Here is a 22,723-nt window from a genome sequence, read left to right on the forward strand (position 1 = left end):
GCGATTAGGCCCAGGTTTAGTAGGATGTCATTCGGGAAGGGAAGAACCGTTTCCGATGAACCCCCAAAAGAAGTGAAAGTATGAAGTACTGAACGTGATGAAATCTTACCTTGTGGGATGCAGTGGAAATCTATGGATGAAATGAGAGGTTAATACATGTGGGGATTTAGACATACTGATGCCTCCTAGGCATCCTTCCTGGACGTACAGGGCTTCCTGGACGTACAGGGCATCCCGGACATACAGGGCATCCCGGACATACAGGGCATCCTGGACGTACAGGGCATCCCGGACGTACGGGGCATCCTGGACGTACAGGGCATCCCGGACGTACGGGGCATCCTGGACGTACGGGGCATCCCGGACGTACAGGGCATCCCGGACGTACAGGGCATCCCGGACGTATGGGGCAACCTGACTTCGCAGGGACACATTTTATACAGACCAGAAGGTTACAACCTGGACGTACAGGGTTAGACATGCAAGGATAAACATGAGCCGCGGGGCGAATATACGTGCTGACATGCTAAGAACCACCACCAGTTATATGCATACGTACCAATTTTAAGGTTGGAGAGACCTTTGGATAGCCAGCACGGCACTGAGGTTCGGACGAATGTAGGATGAGAAGCGGTTGTTGTAGGGAAGAGGAACAATTACCTTGATTGCGGCAGGTTTGCTGCACCTGTCCTGAACGAGCCCTGAAATGCTCTTAAGACACCACCACCAGTTATATGCATGTTTACCAGAGGTAAGCTGGAGAGATCTTGGATAGCCGGCACGAGCCGATGCCCGGCGAAGAGGGAGATGTAGACAATGTAATGCGGCTGTTAGCTTGAGTACAATGATGCATGAATATCATACCCTGCTTAACATAAGCCATGTGAGCATGAAACCAAATATATGAGTGCAATATGAGCAGCATGAAATAATATTTGCTTAGGTAAATACTGAGACATGACCCATGATATAGGCAGGGCTCAACGCTAACTTTTAAAAGTGGTTGCCAGGCTGGCAACCAGGCATCCGCTTTTGGTTGCCAAAACTGAAAATACGGTTGCCCTTTTTTTAGATACCTTATATTTTAAATAATTAAGATGCTATACAGTTATACATCAACTTAATAATGAACATGTGACACAAGAATGTTAAAATGCTTTACAATAAGTAATTAACGCACTTATTTGAACCTAAGTGGTAGTAAACTTGTTCACCCTCAATTGCTGGTATACAAAATACCAGTAGTGCTGCTGTTGTCCTGTTCTTCATAGATCCCTCACAAATGAATTGAGCAAGTCACTAGTTTCTTGATCATCCGTTGTCTCCCTTTCAAATGTGGGTTTTGTTGACCTTTGTGCTGACCCCCACCATAGATCCATTGGCCCTTCAGCATTGAAGTCTTGGATTGGCCAGACTAATACATTTCTAATGTTAAATAAATGAAAACCATTCACAGTTAAACATTTGATATTAATTATTGATGCTGTAAATTACCTTTAATATGTCTAACTATATTTAAAATGTGTTACCTTTTTATAGAAGTGATTATAATTTAATGCAACCATTTTTCTATGGTAAAGTTTCGTTTTGCACTTTTATTTTGGTAGTAATAAGATGCGGACTCTTATTTTGAAGGAACTTTTACCGGAAGTGAATGGAAAACATTCCTCTTTGTTTTTCGTTCGGGTTTTACCTTACGCTCCATCAGTTGAATCAGTTTGAACATTCATTTGAGAAGTTGAGGTGTTGGCTGAACTTTTTACCACACAGTCAAACAACTTATTTTTGCTTCGCCATTTTGTTGTAAAACAAACACACGGCGCACCGCGCACAGCGAGTAAACGTGCATCGCTTTCTGGCTCCGTAATCACGCCAATGCACGGGCAATTTAAGTATCAGGTTCCGACTGGTCACAACAATTAAATATCACTCTTAAAACAAATATGAACATTTATCTCTTTTGGGGTGCACGTTTTGCTGTCCTTATTTCTTATGTTAAAAACTGGTTGCCACTGATGGCAACCAAAGTCCAAGAAGTGGTTGACATTTTTCTGAATGGTTGCCAATGGCAACCTGGCAACCGTTACTGTCGAGCCCTGATATAGGACTAGCTTAATTAGCAGTTTAATTACGCCACGGTGAGACGTAGATGCTGATGTGCTGGTTGGGTGATTAGACTGTCTTCTATCATCTTACATGAACTTCTCTTTCTCCCTGAAAGAAACCCCCCAAAAAGCAGCATCCGTGGCTGTGTTGAAGCTTGAAACTGCGTTACTTACTGAGCATTGTGACGGGTAGTAGTTACCCGAACTGCATAACTCCATGCTGTAACGTGTTACACCCGAAGCTGCCTGAAACTCACCTTAACCCTGAACTAAAGGCAACAATGCATAAACGAACTTCTCTCTTTTTCTCTCTCCTTATTCTTCTTCTCTTTCCTCCTCTCTTTTCTTTCTTTTCTCTTTCTTCCGTTCTTTTCTTTTTCTTTCCTTTTTTCTTCGTTCTTCTCTTGCTTTTCTCTTCCTTGTTCTTCTTCTTTGCTCTTCTTCTCTCTCTTTTCTTTTCTTCCTCTCTTTTTCCTCTTCTCTTTTCTTGCCTGTTTTAGCGGTGAGGCGCAGGGAAAGGAGGCAAGCCTGCTGTGCACTGAACCTGCTAGCCATCTATGACGCACTTAGTGTCCAGTACTGGCTACTGAGCCGGGAGGAGAAGTAGCTTCGATGAGATGTAGCTTGAGCCCTGCCTGCCTGCAAGAGGGGTTGTAGTTGAAGCCAGAAATGGGTGAAGCTTCGCGAGCAATGAGGGCCCGTTCCGCGTGAAGCCGGAAGCGCCGCATTAGAGCGGCCCTGATGCCAGTGATCCTCTCTCTCGACTGAAGGCGTGCGTCAATTGTTTGCCTGAAGTAGCCCCTTTCCATTAAGCCGGAGGAACTTCTGTGGAGCCCGATGTCCTCGTCTTTTCCTTCCGCGTCCGGGTTTGCGGGGTGGCCGGCTAGAACCGCTAGCCAACTGGGGAACGCCGCCTGTAGCTTAATCCGCAAGACTGCGGAGCTGATGAATATATACCTTGAGCTGGGACGAAGCCCTGCTGCTGCTTGCGCGTTGACACCTGGAAGACAGCTGATGGAAAAGGGGAGAGCATATATAGAGGGATTAACAGGTGCGATAATTAGGCTTGTGAATGGAGGGAAGTGATAGGTTAGCTTGAGGAGTGGCGCTCCCCATCATTTAGTGAAGGGAGCGAGTATTGCCATGACGTGATATACGAAGTGATAGGTCTTCCTGCCTAAACTTGCGCTGAGCTTCATTTTCTAGAACATCTTTAAAATAATACAAGAGATCGATGATTTTTGTAATGCAATGCAGATTTATTCCAAATGACAAGTAGATCAATTTAAAACAAATGTTGATTACATTTTTATGTTGAAGGAAAAAGCAGAAGAAAGCATTTGTTTTATCAGATGGACCATCATGGAATCAGGCAAAGTCGTTCTCTTGTTGGAACGCACGTTGTTCCATCGCTTCCTGCGCTTTCATCGCTTCCTGCGCTTTCATCGCTTCAACTTCTTCCCCGCTCAACATTCTGGTGCAGAGAGAAAAGATCCATAGAGTTTAGACAAAAATAAAACAAATCATGTATAAAAAGCACTTTTAAATAATTGAAATATCAATAAAAACTACCTTACCCATGGACTCTTTCGGCAGCTAATTAAAAAAGAGAGAAAAAAAGGTTTAGTGCGATGCATTATTCTTTGTGATACTTTGCATTATAATTTATTATAAGCCGTTTTATAAACATTCATTATTATATTGGAGTTCTAATATTTGATTTGGAAGAGGGAGTAGCACACAAGGGAAAACCCCCAAAAGTATTATGGAGCCTCTTTAAGTGATGCGGACTTAAAGACTTTTGCTTTTTTATGTTAGAATGGACTAAAACTCCGAAGCAATACATTTACTCTCAGTGGACACACAATGTGACCTTACCACCCAATGCATGACCGACATTTCTCCAAAATGAACCCTCCCCAGGTTCAGCCATGAGGACCACCAGCGTCAACACAAGGAACATCATAGCACACTTCATTCTGAAAAACAAAAACACAACATGTGTCACTCAATCAAACTATTTCATCCACCAATTTACTACAGCTATAAGTCAGAGTATATATTCAATGATCTTTCAAATCCCAAAGACTTAATTTTGTGTCCCTGAGACACTTCACCCAAAACTGCTCCTGTGGGGATTGTCCACAGTATTGAGTATGTAAGTCGCTTTGGATAAAAGCATCTAACAAGTAACATGTAATGTAATGTAATATATAAATGTAAAATATTTCACCTGATTGAGAGTCTGAACCAAAAGGCTTGTCAAGAGTGCAAAGTGAGATCTTGAAGTGATGTGAATCTCTCTGTCGAACCTGTGTCTTTATAAAGGTATTGTGGAACTTTACATATATTTAGCATATTTTTCACAACACTGTATGTGTGTGGGTGTGGGTGTGGGTGTGGGTGTGGGTGTGGGTGTGGGTGTGGGTGTGTGTGTGTGTGTGTGTGTGCGTGCGTGCGTGCGTACGTGTGTGTGTGTGTGCGTGCGTGCGTGCGTGCGTGTGTGTGTTTGTGTGTGTGTGTGTGTATGCATGTGTGCGTGTGTGATTGTGAAATAACACCAACAAAATGTACTTAAATATCTCTTATTGTTAAACATTAATTCTTCACATTATCATTATTTTCAGTAACTTTTACATTTGATTGACAGTGCATGCTGTTTCCAGATACTAAGCATTGTATTGGTTTAAAAATATTGTGTAACCAGGCTTCGAGAAATTGTTTTTCACGTATATCTTAGAAAATAATATCATAATAAATAAAACCACATTGTGCATTTCTCAACACTAACCATGCATGCGGTGTCTGTGAAGTCCATGCATCACAGTGACTAGGAATCATACGTTTTGTATTAGATCACATAAAAAAAAAAGGACATTTTTCAGAGACACAATTTCACTCAGAAACAGACATTGTAAAAGTAATTATCTTGTATTATTTCATAAATGTACTTACTTCAGATCTGCAAACGCTAATATAAACATTAAAAAATAATATTGATATAAAGTTACAGGAACTTAAAATAGAGAGACAAAGCAGAGATGACTTTTTTTTATCAAAGCTTTATTCAGCAGGACAGTATGCAATGTTTTACATTTTTCAAAACCAATTGGATCAGTGACCTGTTTCCACACGGGTTGAATGTAAAGATTTTAGTCACAAAAAAACGGAATCAAGAGGCACAAAATACAAAGACGAACCTAAACATGTGCATAATATGTCCTCTCTAAGTAACGCTCCCAAACCTGGTTATTATTATGTAAAGCTCCTAGGAATACATTTTTTTCATTTTAGACATGAATTGCACATTTACCGTATTTTCCGGACTATAAGTCGCACTTTTTTTCCTAGTTTGGCTGGTCCTGCGACTTATAGTCAGGAGCGACGTATATATGTTTTAAATGTCAATTCATGCTGACTGACATGAACCGTCTACAGCCACCAGAGGGCGCTCTAGGCTTGTGACAACTATATGCTGCCCCTGTACCACCGAAAAAAATAACATTAACATTAAAAGAAAAGAAAGACTGAACAAAATCGAAATGCCTCCAAAAAGAAAATCGTATGCTGCAGATTACAAACTGCAGGTTGTGAAATATGCATCCGAAAACGGCAATAGAGCAGCAGAGAGAAAGTTTGGAGTCAACGAGAAACTTGTGAGAGACTGGAGAAAAGCAGAGGTTGCTCTTGCCGCCATGAAAAAAACAAAAAAAGCGAATCGCGGGCTGAGGGCGAGATGGCCAGAGCTGGAGGAACGACTATATAGATGGGTTTTAGAGCAACGTGCTGCCGGGAGAGGCATGTCAACGGTGCATGTACGTCTCCACGCCCTGGCAGTTGCCAAAGACATGAATATAAACGACTTCAGAGGCGGGCCGTCCTGGTGTTACCGTTTCATGCAACGGAACCGGCTCTCTATCAGAGCACGGACAACTGTATGTCAGAAACTGCCAGCAGATTTTCAGGCCAAGATCGACAGTTTCCGTGAGTTTGTTGCAAAGCAGGTGACTGAACACAACGTGTCACCGGATCACATTATAAACATGGATGAAGTCCCCCTCACGTTTGACATCCCCATGGGCCGAAGTGTCGCAGAGAAAGGGCAGAAAAGTGTGAATATAGTGACAACTGGTCATGAGAAATCACACTTCACCGTGGTGCTTGCATGTTGTGGAGACGGATCGAAATTACCACCGATGGTCATTTTCAAGCGCAAAACCATGCCAAAAGACGACTTCCCCCCCACAATTGCCGTGGCCGTGAATGAGAAAGGATGGATGGATACAGAAATGATGAATGTTTGGCTTACAAAGTGCTACACTAAGCGTCCCGACGGCTTCTTTAAAACACGCAAAGCCCTGCTTGTGATGGACAGTATGCGAGCGCACATAACGCAACTGTTCAAAGATAAAATAAAAGCTTGCAACTCCATACCTGTCATCATCCCTGGAGGCTTAACAAAAGTACTCCAGCCACTCGACATCTCCGTGAACCGGAGCTTCAAGGCTGTCTTGCGTCGCCTGTGGGAGGAGTGGATGGTGGATGGAGAGCACAGCTTCACGGCAACGGGAAGGATGCGCCATGCAACTTTCCAGCAAGTCCTTGGATGGATCGACAAAGCATGGACTTCTGTGACAACCGAAACCATACTGTCCGGATTCAGAAAGGCTGGGATAACGGGAAATAATGCTGCGTCTGACGACAGCCCCGCAGAAGAGGAGACAGTGCTTCGTCTTCCTCCGGAGTTGGCGGAGTTGTTCCGCAGCGACACCGAGAATGAAGAATTCAATGGATTCAGTGAAGTGGAATGAGATCGGGAGCTTCGTTAACTTGCTTACCGAGACTTGGCTCGTCGTGTTAATTTAGCCTCTTTTTTTCAGCCTCCCAGCGATGTTCCTTATGCTATTGTGTAGCTGAATAACTGTACATATGTTACGTTAACATACCGGACATTCAGCCTGTTCTGTGTTAAATTAACTGAATAACTGTTTGTGTTAAATTACCGGTAACATACCGGACATTCAGCCTGTTCTGTGTTAAATTAACTGAATAACCGTTTGTGTTAAATTGTTAAGTGTGAAATAAATGTCTGAATAAATGCGAATTCATACTTTTTGACAAGAACTGTCTACAGCCGTGAGAGTGCGCTCTCGGCTTGTGACAACTATATGCTGCTCCTGTACCACTGAAAAAAACGAAGAAGAGAGCGGACGGTTCTTCCGGGTTAGCTGCTTGTTAGCCATCTGTTGTTAGCCGTCTTGTTAGCTTGTTAGCCGTCTGTTGTTAGCCCGCCGTCTTGTGTCCGGTGCGGCGCAGGGTCCACCCCTACCAGCCCAGCGGCCGAATGCTCAGTGGGTGCGTCCGAGATGCCCCGTCTGTCCCAGCAGTCCTCCGTCGGAGCGCGTCAAGGGGTAGAAGCATGCCACCCTAGCCCGACTCGCAGAGCCAGCCTCCAGGTAGAAGGTATGTGTTGCGTTAACATACCGGACCTGTGTAGTTAATAACTTCCCTTTCCAGTTTACCGTAAATGTCTGTTATTGGCTTGGATTTGAAAATAAATATCTGAATAAATACGACTTATAGTCCGGTGCGACCTATATACGTTTTTTTCCTCTTCACGACGCATTTATTGGCTGATGCGACTTATACTCAGGAGCGACTTATAGTCCGGAAAATACGGTATATACAGTGTAATCCATATATTTCACTACTTTTGTCAATTTAAGACTTTGGTAAACCAAATCTAAACACCACAAAAATTGGATGAAATTAGTACATTTGTGTTTTCACAAGTGTTTTGAAGATTTCCAAAAATCTGATGTCAAATGTTCAGCTTTAAAGCTAATTATCTCATCACTCAGTGCTCTAAGGTGAGGGACTTGCATTTATAGCAAGACCAGAGACTGTCCTGAACATTTTGATATGCAACACATGGGGTGCCATGTTATAACAAATACATTTAAAAGGTGATTTAAGGAAACATCTAAAAATCGAGAAAATACCCTTAGACTCCAGAGGGTTAACTAGGTTGGGATTGTATTAATGCCATAACACACAATTCACATCATTTCCATCCTGATTTAATTAGATTTTTCCTTTAAAATAATACAAGAGATGGATTGGTTGATTTTTGTAATGCAATGCAGATTTATTAGATCAAATAGATCAATTCAAAACAGATAGGTTGATTACATATGTTGTTAAAGAAAAGCAGAAGAAAGCATTTGTTTGATCAGATGGACCATCATGGACTCAGGCAAAGTCTTCTCTCGTTGTTCCATCGCTTCCTGCTCTTTCTTCCCGCTGTTGCAGAGAAAGAAGATTAATAATTTAGACAAAAATAAAACAAATCATGAATCAAAAGCACCTTCAAATAATTGAAATATCAAGAAAAATATCTTACTTGATGACACCTAATTAAAAAAGAGAGATAAAAAGTTTAGTGCGATGCATTATTCTTTGTGATACTGTGCATTATAGTTTGTGATAATCCATTTTATAAACATTCATTATTATATTGGAGTTCTCATATTTGATTTGGAAGAGAGTAGCACACAAGGGAAAAACCCTAAAAAGCATTATGGAGCCTCTTTAAGTGATGCGTCGTAACAACGATTTCTTGATTAGTTTGAAACCAAATTGTTGGCGGGTCCAAAATTCCCACAAAGGACTTTTGCTTTTTTATGTTAGAATGGACTAAAACGCCAAAGCAATACATTTACTCTCAGTGGACACACAATGTGACTTTACCATGGTTAGTACCGACATGATTTCCATATGCATGATTGCCACCATAAACATTGCCATCATAAACATTGCCATTTCCAGGATTGCCACCATGAAAATTGCCATATCTATGATTCCAATACACAGTTGATAGAAAGGGACACCTGGTGGTAAAAGCATGTTATTGAATTTCATTATTTTTATTATTAGATATGAATAGGATCCCTATAAAGTATATTCATTACTCGTTATTCACTACTAATAGTTCATTAAAGACTGTATATAATGACTATTTTGCACATCCCTTTCAAGATTTCAAGGTTTTCTAAGGTTTATTGACATCATATTCACAAACGGTGTAGTTATGCAATGAATGAAAAACTTGGGTCGCAGGTTCCTCAATAGTGCATTACAAGACATCTATCAATATTTGTGCATACCTCCAGCAATGTTAACTATGTTGAAGCACTTGTTTTAACTGATATTATACATATGTATTATACTCTTATAGGATGTATATAGATAGTTCATCTCCGGCCTTGTCAGGTATTGAACAATCAATAAATAAAGAACACAGAATTATTAAATATAAAACACAGAATTTGTGTGATTATACTAAATGATTTACAAATAAACACCACTGCATATTTACAACTGTTACACATGCTGATGTAACGCAAATGTTTCCAACTTGGGATCAAAAAAGTATATCTTATCTTAAGATGATCGATGGCGACTGTCATATTTGCAAAATTTGCCTCTGAACCTTGACAAGTGTATGTTTCAGGCTTATCAATTAATGTAATGTAATGTAAGGTTATCAATTAACAACAGGAGGGGTCACAAACATAAGACCAGCTGTTAAATAAAGCTCTTCTGACCTTAGCTGGCATGTGGGTATATATTAATGCTGCCCATTATGGGCACAAGCAATTTTCACCCATTTATTAATTATATGTTTTAAATTTGAGTGTTTCCTATCCCCTAAACCTCCAGGGATGTACACAGTATACTGGCAACTTCTTATAATGGGAAATACGAAAACGTCTTTTAAAACTACAACTCCCAGTAGAGACGTGCCATAGATAGAGAACATGTTGCGAAACAGAATATCGATAGCAGCGTCCCTAGCAACAAGTAACAAGTAGTTAATAATAATAAAAGACATTAATAAAAAGGTATTTTAAACAGTCATTAAAAAGCAACACAATCTTCCTGCATTGCATTACTCTAAACGTGTAATAACGTGCTTTAACCAGTAGGTGGTTTGGGTTAAAAAGCTGTCAAGTTTACAGTGTTAACAAAATAAAATATACTGCTGTTTCTGGTTTAGTTTACGACGGATATATTTAGTTATTATTTTGATATTTGTAACACAAAAGCGATGGAAAACACAAACAGCAACACAGAAAATATGGTCTTAACATGACCCACCGGTCTGGTAGTTAATAAAAAACAATAATATCAAAACAAAATATTACTACTAACTTTATTGTGAAATTCAAACTGAACGGTAAAAGAATAGTTTCCGGTCTATTCTGAGCCCGATCTCTGTAGATAAATAAAAATAAAGAACTACGACAGATGTGTAATATATTTAATCAGTCGAACCATTTATTACAATGCATTCATGTGATGACTTTCAAAGAGTAAAGCAAGCACTGCTGAATAAAGTATGATTTTATCTTTTACAAAACGTTTTTTTCATATGGAATGCAGTTGGAGGTCAACCAATCACAGAGCTTGAGAACTAATCACGGGGTTTGTCAAACAGAGCACATGGTGTAGTCCTAAACGATAGCTGGGGATTCTGGGTAGTGTAGTGTCTTCTGCCATCCTTTACTCCGAAAAAATATTTGTTTCTCCGAATCGAAGGGGAAAAATACAAAAGCATTGCACACAATTTAAACCAATCAATGTTGTGTAATTAACAAGGATAATCTGGTGCTTTTTAGTCGATGAGTAGTGCAGATATCACTGTAAAATCAATCGACAGTAAGGGGAATACTTACTTCCGGGTGTACAATTCTCCGTTATCCAATGGGAATGGACGCTCACATTGCCTTTAAGGGCAGCCGACACAAACGAATGCCGTGCTTCCATGAGCGTCAAATCCCGCCGCAGATGGGAATACATTGCAATCAGTTGAAAGCTATTTGCGTCCCTTTATGAAGCTGAAGGAGCCTAGGAGAGTCACAACTGCACGCCACGGGACCCTGACCAAACGTAGCTCCTGGACGATTATGGAGTGAGAGTGTGTTGGCAGGACAGTATGCAATGTTTTACATTTTTCAAAACCAATTGGATCAGTGACCTGTTTCCACATGGGTTGAATGTAAAGATTTTAGTCACAAAAAAACGGAATCAAGAGGCACAAAATACAAAGACGAACCTGGAAATGTGCATAATATGTCCTCTCTAAGTAACACTCCCAAACCTGGTTATTATTATGTAAAGCTCCTAGGAATATTTTTTTTTCATTTTAGACATGAATTACACATTTATATACAGTGTAATCCATATATTTCACTACTTTTGTCAATTTAAGACTTTGGTAAACCAAATCTAAACACCACAAAAATTGGATGAAATTAGTACATTTGTGTTTTGACAAGTGTTTTGAAGATTTCCAAAGATCTGATGTCAAATGTTCAGCTTTAAAGCTAATTATCTCATCACTCAGTGCTTTAAGGTGAGGGACTTGCATTTATAGCAAGACCAGAGACTGTCCTGAACATTTATATATGCAACACATGGGGTGCCATGTTATAAAAAATACATGTAAAAGGTGATTAAAGGAAACATCTAAAAATCGAGAAAATACCCTTAGACTCCAGAGGGTTAACTAGGTTGGGATTGTATTAATGCCATAAAACACAATTCACATCATTTCCATCCTGATTTAATTAGATTTTTCCTTTAAAATAATACAAGAGATGGGTTGGTTGATTTTTGTAATGCAATGCAGATTTATTCCAAATAGATCCATTTAAAACAGATAGGTTGATTACATATGTTGTTGAAGAAAAGCAGAAGAAAGCATTTGTTTGATCAGATGGACCATCATGGACTCAGGCAAAGTCTTCTCTCGTTGTTCCATCGCTTCCTGCTCTGTCATCCCTTTGTTGCAGAGAAAGAAGATTCATAATTTAGACAAAAATAAAACAAATCACGAATCAAAAGCACCTTCAAATAATTGAAATATCAAGAAAAATAACTTACTTGATGACACCTAATTAAAAAAGAGAGATAAAAAGTTTAGTGCGATGCATTATTCTTTGTGATACTGTGCATTATAGTTTGTGATAATCCGTTTTATAAACATTCATTATTATATTGGAGTTCTCATATTTGATTTGGAAGAGAGTAGCACACAAGGGAAAAACCCTAAAAAGCATTATGGAGCCTCTTTAAGTGATGCGTCGTAACAACGATTTCTGCATTAGTTTGGAACCAAATTGTTGGCGGGTCCAAAATTCCCACAAAGGACTTTTGCTTTTTTATGTTAGAATGGACTAAAACGCCAAAGCAATACATTTACTCTCAGTGGACACACAATGTGACTTTACCACTCAATGCATGACTTTACCATTGTTAATATGGACATGATTTCCATGTGCATGATTGCCACCCTGATAACTGCCTTTTCCATAATTGCAATATCCACTGGTTCCTTCAGCCATGAGGACCACCAGCGTCAACACCAGGAACATCATAGCACACTTCATCCTGAAAAACAAAAACACAACATGTGTCACTCAATCAAACTATTTCATCCACCAATTTACTACAGCTATAAGTCAGAGTATATATTCAATGATCTTTCAAATCCCAAAGACTTAATTTTGTGTCCCTGAGACACTTCACCCAAAACTGCTCCTGTGGGGATTGTCCACAGTATTGAGTATGTAAGTTGCTTTGGATAAAAGCGTCTAACAAGTAACATGTAATGTAATGTAATATAAAAATGTAAAATATTTCACCTGATTGAGAGTCTGAACCAAAAGGCTTGTCAAGAGTGCAAAGTGAGATCTTGAAGTGATGTGAATCTCTCTGTCGAACCTGTGTCTTTATAAAGGTATTGTGGAACTTTACATATATTTAGCATATATTTCACAACACTGAATTTTGCAATATCAAGTTCTGTGGAACGATGACAACAGATTCAACCCCGATCACCTGTGTGTGTGTGTGTGTGTGTGTGTGTGTGTGTGTGTGTGTGTGTGTGTGTGTGTGTGTGTGTGTGTGTGTGTGTGTGTGTGTGTGTGTGTGTGTGTGTGTGTGTGTGTGTGTGTGTGTGTGTGTGTGTGTGTGTGTGTGTGTGTGTGTGTGTGTGTGTGTGTGTTTTACATTACAAAACAATGTTGATATAAAGTTACAGGAGTTTAAAATAGAGCTACAAAGCAGAGATTACTCTTTTTTATCAAAGCTTTATTCAGCAGGACAGTATGCAATGTTTTAAATTGTTCAAAACCAATTGGATCAGTGCCCAAAATCACAAAAACTCAAGTGCCTCCATACAAATGTTTCTTGCTTTTGGAAAGATTCAGTCTTGCCAAACACGCGGAGCTTGGTCGTAGTCCACGTCACGTCTGGGCTGATACTGAGAACTGTTTCCACACGGGTTGAATGTAAAGATTTTAGTTACAAAAAAACGGAATCAAGAGGCACAACATACAAAAATGAACCTGAAACTGTGCATAATATGATCTCTCTAAGTAACGCTCCCAAACCTGGTTATTATTATGTAAAGCTCCTAGGAATACTGCCCCAAAAGCTTATAACATCACTCTGCTTTAACCAATTATATCATTGTGCATTTCTAATAATCATTTTTGAGGCTGTAAAAACACATCATCGTGGCGATATACAGTAGTAATGGTTATGTCTCACTAACATCTAACATTTTGTATATCAAATGATAAGTCAAGGGATTTGATTAAACAGATGAACTGATTATTTAAAATAAATGATTTATTTGACAGCAGGTCCTTTAAATGTAAAATAGACGCAATAGTTTTTTATTCTTATTTAGGTTGTGTACACATTATAGAAACACGTGCCCCCTCACTGCAACTGGCATACACATATTTAGAAAGACAGAAAGATAGACAGTACATTAAAATACAGTATATATACGATATCCATTACTTTTACTATAAATCTAATTCTCACGTTGATATAAACAGTAAGTAACAGAGCTTACCCTGGAGACATCCTGCGAACAGATTTGTGAGCTAAACAGACGGAACAAAAACAAACATTTAATAATTTAAGTATGTTTTAAATGTTTAAATTGATGATGCCCTCTGTAAGGGCAGCAGTGGGAAATAGCTAAGTACATGTACTCAAGTATTGTTCTTATGTACTTGTTTGACATATTTGTACTTTACATTAGTATTTAAATTTCAGAGGCAGATATTGTACTTTTTACTCCACCACATTTAAATTAACACTCACTTTTGTGTTTGGACATTTAACACTAGAACCGCCAACGGGTAAATTTGATCCGCAGCTGTTTTTTGATTGTATGTAACTTTTTTTCCATAACATATTAAAGTCTCCCAGTCGGTGACTTTTCCTGAAAGTGTGTTATGTAGCACCCTCTGTTGTTAACAATTGTCAATATGCAGTCAGATTGAAAAAATCGCCAAAAACAATGCCATTTATACCTATATCCGCCAGCGGGTAATATTTACCTCATAGAAAATGCAGCGTCAACATGACGTGTTGCTATAGCAACGCCTTTTGTCTACTGCGGTTCCTTATAGATAGAGAGATAGATTGAGAGAGAGAGAGATAGATAGATAGATAGATAGATTGATAGATGGATAGAGAGAGAGATAGATAGATAGATAGTTATAGATAGTGTAACATCTTGGAGAATACAATCAATCAATCAATCAATCAATCAATGTTTATTTATATAGCCCAATATCACAAATGTTACATTTGTCTCAGTGGACTTCAGTTTGTACAGAATATCAGTATGACAATACGACACCCTCTGTCCTTAGACCCTCACATCGTACAAGGAAAAACTTCCAGAGAAAACCCACAGTTTAAAGGGAAAAATGGGAGAAACCTCAGGGAGAGCAACAGAGGAGGGATCCCTCTCCCAGGACGGACAGACGTGCAATAGATGCCGTGTGTAAATTGAAAAGATAATACATTTGCAACATAGGTAGACCAAATGTTTGGAAATGCATGTGTGTATAATAGGAAGATGAATCCACGAGGATATCCATCCAGGACTTATGATCCAGTCCACAGCCACGACTCAAGATCCAGGACTCGCGATCCATGACACAGGACCGCAGGATCGTCCATGACTCCGGATCCCGGCGTATATAGACACCAAAAAGAAAGACATTTGGGGAAGCTGGGTTAATCGGAACATGAGAGTACACAGGTATAGACAGAGAGAAGGAAGAAGTAAGATGCAGGGTTCGTACGGGTGCTTGAAATCCTTGAAAATGCTTGAATTTTTACGAGGTGTTTTCATGACTTGAAAAGTGCTTGAATTTTGGGAATGGTGCTTGGATTTGAGATAAAGTGCTTGAAATTTTAAATGCTTTACTTTTACAATAAATTGCTGTCTGACTGAATAGTTCGCTTTTTAGATTAAAAGAAAATAAAGAAGTCGGAGCGAGCTTAGTTGCTTCGCTTCTACATAAAACAGCTCCGCTCCGGCCTTCCCGCGCTATGCGCGCGACCTGCAAGTGTTTTATTTTGTGTGACCTGGGCATTCTAATGAGAGAATGACAGTATTCCAGGAGGTTGCCGTTTTAACGAGCGTTGGCTATCCGAAAATAAATACAAGCTGTGGCTAAAACGAGGATCAACCCAACGATTCGCCTTCTGCACAGTTTGCCACAAAGAATTTCAATTATTCGCGATGGGAGAGTCTGCGCTGACGAGCAATATGAAAGGTAAGCCGTAGTAGAGCATTTTGGATTAGGCTAACGTTGCATGTTACTTTTGTTTAAGCTAGTAACGTTAGCGAACTCGATGTGGGATAATTGCTTATACAGGTGACAATAATAAAAAGGAGCGTACCTATGTCAGTATGTGCGACAGTCGCCATCCTGTGGTTTTCAGAGGATGAAGCACATACAAGCAATGTATTTCTACTGGTAGTATTTTTCGTGCCTAAACTTGCTCCATCGAAATCAGTCACATTGACCCGAAGACACATTTTGAGTTATACACTGTTGGAAAGAGGATATTCCTAGCTTTCTAACGGAGGAAACATATTTTCGTTTGTATTACTGGTCTGGGGGAAGCTCGCGAGTGTGTCAGGGTGTCTGCGGGGTCTTAAAAAGTATTAAAAGTTGATAAATCAATTTAGCGAAAATTAAGGCTATTAAAAAGTATTAAACGGCATTTTCCAAGGTATTAAGAAGTCCCACAGCAACGACAACATGAAACACCCTTTAATTTACTGAAACGACATGTCGGGAAACCCCCTGAAGGCGGCCCCATGCATAGCGCGCCGTAAAAATGCTGCTTCTTATTTTAAGTTTCGTTGCCTTGCTCCGATCTGTGGGGGGGGTCCCAAGGTGGGTAGACCGGCATACGCAACGCTCTGGGGGTCCAACGGCTCCGTGTGTAAGCCCTATATGATCATTTTCTGATAACGATGAAATAGCCCGCCTCCCTCTCCCCACGTCTCCTGCTGCTGCTGGGCTGTCAGAAGAGGGGGAGGAAAAGAGAGGCAGGCACCGTTTATTAAATATTATTATACAGAGAACAGAGTCGTTATCAATTTGTTTTAAAGCTCAATAAATAACAAAGAAGACCTCAGATCGGCACTTTTCTAATTTTGTACGGAAGATTTAAACTTTAACAGACATGTTGACCGGCGGACCATTTTTTTTAACAGAAACTCTGCCGCACGGTTCCCTCGTCCCTTGGAAGAGGCCGAGAGGTGGGTGTTTTTCATCTGCTGGTGGACTACCTGAGAGATATACAGCAGGAGAACACGCCGTCCACCGCGGAGAATAAACAGAAGGGCCACCATGGCAACCATGCTCCGGGGTCTTCTTCGCTGCTTTTGGTGTATTTTGTGGCGGCAGCAGCGCCACTTACAGGCCTGACATATGTACTACAGCGTTTCCAGCATTTCCAGCGGTCTAGTGTGAACGGACACATTAATGAATCGAATGCGTGTGAACGGAAGACTTTTTTGCGTTTGCTTATGCGTTTTACCGTATGCGTCCTCGTGGGGCCGGGGTCTAAGCCAAACTATATCCGGTCACAGAGATCTGCTATTGTCTTTTGTAAACATATGACAAATGTGTGAGGGTGATGACATCAGAGCATCGTCCTATGTGCCAGGGCTTAGCCCCGGACAGCCCCAGCCCAATTTAACCCCTGGGTATTTGTGAGGGAGCTCCTATATGGCATTACCCCGCTGAAGCTCACCAAAGTTTAATATATTTCATAGTTCAAAGTTTTGTCAATTGTTTTGTTTATTGGTGAAATACTGGTTTCTAATGTTTTCTGAGGAGTTTTACTAGAATGAAAGAGCACAGAGTCTACAGAAGCAACAAAGCAGCATACTGCATTAAACCTGACCTTCACAGAGAGGTTGAAGTTCATGTGGAGAGGAGGCTTCAGTAGTCTGTCTGCATTCTGTTTAGTTGTGCTATCTTACAATCAATATAGTAAATGTGAGGTAAAGTGTGTCGCCAATGTAACCGGTTAGAACTCAAAGTTGCGATGAGGTCTTTAAATGTATTGAAAGGGTCTTAAAAAAGGTCTTAAAAGGTATTACATTTGACCTCAGGATTCCTGCATATACCCTGTGTGTGTGTGTGTTTGTGTATTTTTGCGTTTGTGTGTATTGTGTTAGTTTCCCGGGGAAAACACTCACGAGAAACACCGGCTGTTGTTATGCCTGTTTTGACGTAAAGTTACTCCGTTCTCCGCTTGTAATTATGTCGTTACAAGCTTCAAAGTTGTATTTATCATATTTAATTTAATATTTAATATTCTGAAAGCCAAGACTTTGTTTATTTGAAATCAGATGAAAACAAACTGTAACGGACCCTGCCGTTTTATCTATGATTACTATACGCCATACATTCATAATGTCAGCGGGAGGGAGGGGGGAGCATCGCTACGTAAAAGCATTAGTGCGAGGGAGAGCTGTCATCTTCCCTTTACAAGCTTCAAACATGTATTTATCGGGAGATTTTGGCAATAAAAGTTTCATATTCTGAAAAAAATTCCCTGGAAACCTCCAAAACTCTTACACAGAAAGAGGATCTCTGCACACGCTTTTTTTTATATCAGCTTTGTGTTTCAATGGTTTTGTCCTAACCTTGGAGAGCCGTATGTTTACTGCCACCCTAAAAGGACCTCAAAAATGTTAAAAATTTTAATAAAGAATTTATTGAAAAGTTAGTTGGCTGATTGTTTTATATTGGCTCAGCCAGGTTATATGGGAGGCCCAGTCTACTATATATGATATGGGTCACTCATTTTACAATATTAAACTTTGTTTTCTTATCTTTAATTTTTCATCCTTATGTAGAATGCTATTACGAAACACATATTTGGTTGTTTATAGCATAAAGAACATCTGATTTAATGTGAGGTAGGGAAATAATCATTTGAGTATAAGTATGTGCATATAAATATGTAATTTACAACAGCTGTACGCTGCTTGAAAAGCTTGAAAATGCACCTATAAAATGCTTGAAAAGTGCTTGAATTTGACTTTGGAAAAGGTGTAAGAACCCTGAAGATGTCCCCCGACAAACTAAGCCTATATCAGCAAAACTAGGGGCTGAATCTAATCAGCCCTAACTATTAGCTTTATCAAAAAGGAAGGTCTTAAGCGCACTCTTAAAAACGGATAGGGTGTCTGCCGCCCGAACACAAACTGGAAGCTGATTCCACAAAAGTGGAGCTTGATAAGAAAAGGCTCTGGCTCCCATTGTACTTTTAGAGACTCTAGGAACAACCAACAACCCTGCATTCTTGGAACGCAATGCCCTAGTAGGACAGTAGGGTATAATGAGTTCTTTAAGGTAAGATGGCGCCTGCCCGTTAAGGGCTTCGTAGGCGAGAAGAAGAATTTTAAATTCTATCCTGTGTTCTATAGGGAGCCAGTGTAAGGCAGCCAGAACAGGAGTAATGTGGTCCCTTTTCCTAACGGTACGTCTACACTACAGGCATCAAAAAATGCTTTCAACGCTTCGCCCATTCACTTGAATGGGGTGACGTAGAAGATTTTTAATCTTCGCCGAACTGCATTGTGGGGAGCATGGCATGGCTTTGCAAGCATCACGAGCATCTATCGGCATCAAAAGTTGAACAATGTTCAACTTTTGAGGCTCGATGCTTGGCATCAGCCAATGAAATTCCGTTTATGCAAATCCCGCCAGTGCAAGCGCCGCCAATCAAACCGCGTGCAAGCTGGGAGAGCCAGACCGCAGTTCATTTCCTCATATTCCAAACGAGATATTACGGTAGCAAATCACCCGGTTCTTTACGACCGGAACTATTTACCGGGATACAAACCGGAGGAACCAGGCATGGAGGGAGGTGGCAGAGACAGTGGGTGAAACTGATCGTTTTTTCGCCTGTTTGGAGAGTTTATATCCAGTTTACTTCGTTTTAACATTGCTATTGCTTTGTATGTCGGGGGCGGGAGATTCATGTGATTGGTTGCTCGCAAAAAATCGCCAAGCTTCAGACACGCCCAGCTCCAAGATTTTTTCATGCCTGTAGTGTAGACGGCCCGTAACTCTGGTTAGTACACGAGCTGCAGCATTTTGAATCAGCTGAAGCGACTTGACTGACTTCTTGGTACACCCTGATAATAAGGAGTTACAATAATCCAGCCTTGAAGTAACAAATCCATGGACTGGTTTCTCTGCATCGTTTTGAGGCAAGATATGCCTGATTTTTGCAATGTTACGTAGATGGAAGTAGGCGGTCCTTGAAATTGATTTTATGTGGGTGTCATATAACACCAAGATTCCTTACAGTCTCACTGGAGGCCAAATTAATGCCATCCATAGTTAGTATATCTTTAGATAATTTGTTTCGTAGATTCTTCAGGCCAAGTACAATAACTTCAGTTTTGGTCGTGTTTAACATAACAAAAATGTAAGTTTATCCATGTTTTTAAGTCCTTGAGGCAGTCTTGAATTTTATTTAGATGATTAATTTCATCAGGCTTGATTGATAAATATAGTTGAGTATCATCCGCATAACAATGAAAGTTTACAGAATGATTCCTAATAATATTGCCTAACGGAAGCATATATAGTGTGGACAAAATAGGTCCAAGCACTGAGCCCTGTGGCACTCCATGGCTAACTTTGGTTTGCATGGAAGATTCAACGTTGACACGTACAAACAGAGAGCGTTCAGATAGATAGGACCTAAACCAGCCTAAAGCAGTTCCCTATATGCCAACTAAGTGCTCTAGTCTTTGCAATAGGATATCATGGTCGATAGTATCAAATGCAGCACTAAGATCGAGCAAGACAAGAATAGAGACAAGTCCCTTGTCTGAGGCTATTAGAATGTCATTTGTGACTTTAACCAGAGCTGTCTCTGTGCTATGTTGTGTTCTAAAGCCAGACTGAAAATCTTCAAATAAATCATTGTTTTTTAAGTAATCACACAGCTGTTTTGCGACTGCTTTCTCAAGAATTTTTGAGAGGAACGGAAGATTAGAAATAGGTCTATAGTTGGCTAAAACCTCTGGATAGAGGTTGTGCTTTTTAAGAAGCGGTTTTATCACTGCTACTTTGAATGATTGTGGAACATAGCCTGATAATAAAGACATATTCATAATACTTAATAAAGAAGTGCTAATTAATGGAAAAACTTCTTTTAACAGCTTAGTTGGAATCGGGTCTAAGATACACGTTGATGGTTTAGAAGAGAGAATCATTTAATTTAATTGTTCAAGGTTTATGGCTGAAAAGCATTCTAGTTTACTATCTAGTGTAATATTAGAACTTACGTTTCCGGGAGCTGTTGATAACACTATACTGGTTAAAGGCAAGAGGTCATTGATTTTGTTTCTAAGAGTAACAATTTTATCGTTAAAAAAGCACATAAAATCATTACTACTGAGTGCTATGGGAATAGAAGGCTCAGTCGAGCTGTGGCTCTCTGTAAGCCTGGCTACAGTGCTGAAAAGAAATCTTGCATTATTCTTATTCTCATCGATTAATGAAGAGTAGTAGGCTGCTCTCGCTTTACGCAGTGCTTTCTTATATTCATTGAGAGTAATATGCCAAATCAAACGAGATTCTTCAAGTTTATTGGAACGCCATATCCTTTCAAGTTGTCTCGACTTTTGCTTTATTACAAGATCTTGGATGACTGAGCTCACGTTGAGGACGTAATTCATGTGTGCAGGTTACGTGCCAGTTGAATAAAGATGGACACTCGGAATGAGAGAAGTAGTCCGCGTCGTCTATTTATGTAGACAATCATATGTTCATAGAAAAGAACATTAGAGATACATTACACTTTACATTAGTATTTAAATTTCAGAGGCAGATATTGTACTTTTTACTCCACCACATTTAAATTAACACTCACTTTTGTGTTTGGACATTTAACACTTGAACCGCCAACGGGTACATTTTACCCGCAGCTGTTTTTTGATTGTATGTAACTTTTTTTCCATAACATATTAAAGTCTCCCAGTCCGTGACTTTTCCTGAAAGTGTGTTATGTAGCACCCTCTGTTGTTAACAATTGTCAATATGCAGTCAGATGGAAAAAATTGCCAAAAACAATGCCATTTATACCTATATCCGCCAGCGGGTAATATTTACCTCATAGAAAATGCAGCATAAACATGACGTATTGCTATAGCAACGCCTTTTGTCTACTGCGGTTCCTTATAGATAGAGAGATAGATTGAGAGAGAGAGAGATAGATAGATAGATAGATTGATAGATGGATAGAGAGAGAGATAGACAGATAGATAGTTATAGATAGTGTAACATCTTGGAGAATACAAGATCTTGGATGATTGAGCTCACGTTGAGGACGTAATTCATGTGTGCAGGTTACGTGCCAGTTGAATAAAGATGGACACTCGGAATGAGAGAACTAGTCCGCGTCGTCTATTTATGTAGACAATTATATGTTCATAGAACAGAACATTACAGATATATCGATAGAGAGAGATAGAGAGATTTGTACCTAAACAAAACACAAGTCTAACACCAAGCGTTTAAATCAGCACTCTTAGCGATATTTTAAACTTCATGCTATCTGCACAACCTATATCATATGAAAAGCTGAGAGTCCACAGATTCTATTGGTATAAGTTTCATCCCTGTGCGATCAAAACTCACTGTTCTGTATGATAAATAAAATAACATTGTACCTTGAAAATCTATAGCGGGTACATTTTACCCGTTGGCGGTTTTTGGTATACAGCGACCTCTGGCGGTTCTAGTGTTAAAAACATTTGAAATTATGGTACGGTATAATGCAGTACTGTATTACTAATCTACTCAAGCCTCTAAATGGAGTCCATATTGACAAACTAAAAAACTAAAATGCTCTTTCATGTATGAAGAAAGGGTGAAATAATAACCATAATAAAATCATACTGTGGAAAGATCCATTCTGCGAGTACTTTTTACTTTTGAGTTACGTTCCAAGTACAAATTGGCAGATAATTCTACGTTTTATGATTCTGAAAAGGGCCATTGTGCAGAATGAGTACTTTTACTTTTTGTACTTCAAGTATATTTGAATGCTAATACTTTTGTATACTTAAGTTATTTAAGTTAAAGCTCTATAGTACAGTTAATTATGAGGACGACCAGCGACAGCACAAGACATTTCAAAACCAACTTCATCCTATAAAAACTAAAATACATATAGAGTTAACC

At 39.6% G+C, this 22,723-nt stretch overlaps 1 protein-coding gene and 1 long non-coding RNA gene across 2 annotated transcripts in view; one reads left to right on the forward strand and one right to left on the reverse strand.

Annotated features, from left to right (window-relative positions):
• The window catches only part of LOC307016392 (exostosin-1), a 431,895-nt gene that overhangs the window by 151,897 nt on the left and 257,275 nt on the right, over nt 1–22,723 (forward strand). The gene's annotated exons all lie outside the window — the stretch shown is intronic.
• Nucleotides 3,341–4,414, reverse strand: LOC307017185. Its single transcript, XR_013802057.1, has 4 exons — nt 4,339–4,414; nt 3,984–4,084; nt 3,683–3,701; nt 3,341–3,579 (listed from the first exon to the last, which is right to left on the reverse strand). It is a non-coding gene; the product is annotated as an uncharacterized lncRNA (long non-coding RNA).

This window comes from Notothenia rossii, assembly GCF_949606895.1.
Source record: "Notothenia rossii genome assembly, chromosome: 8".
In the NCBI taxonomy this organism is placed as follows: domain Eukaryota; kingdom Metazoa; phylum Chordata; class Actinopteri; order Perciformes; family Nototheniidae; genus Notothenia; species Notothenia rossii.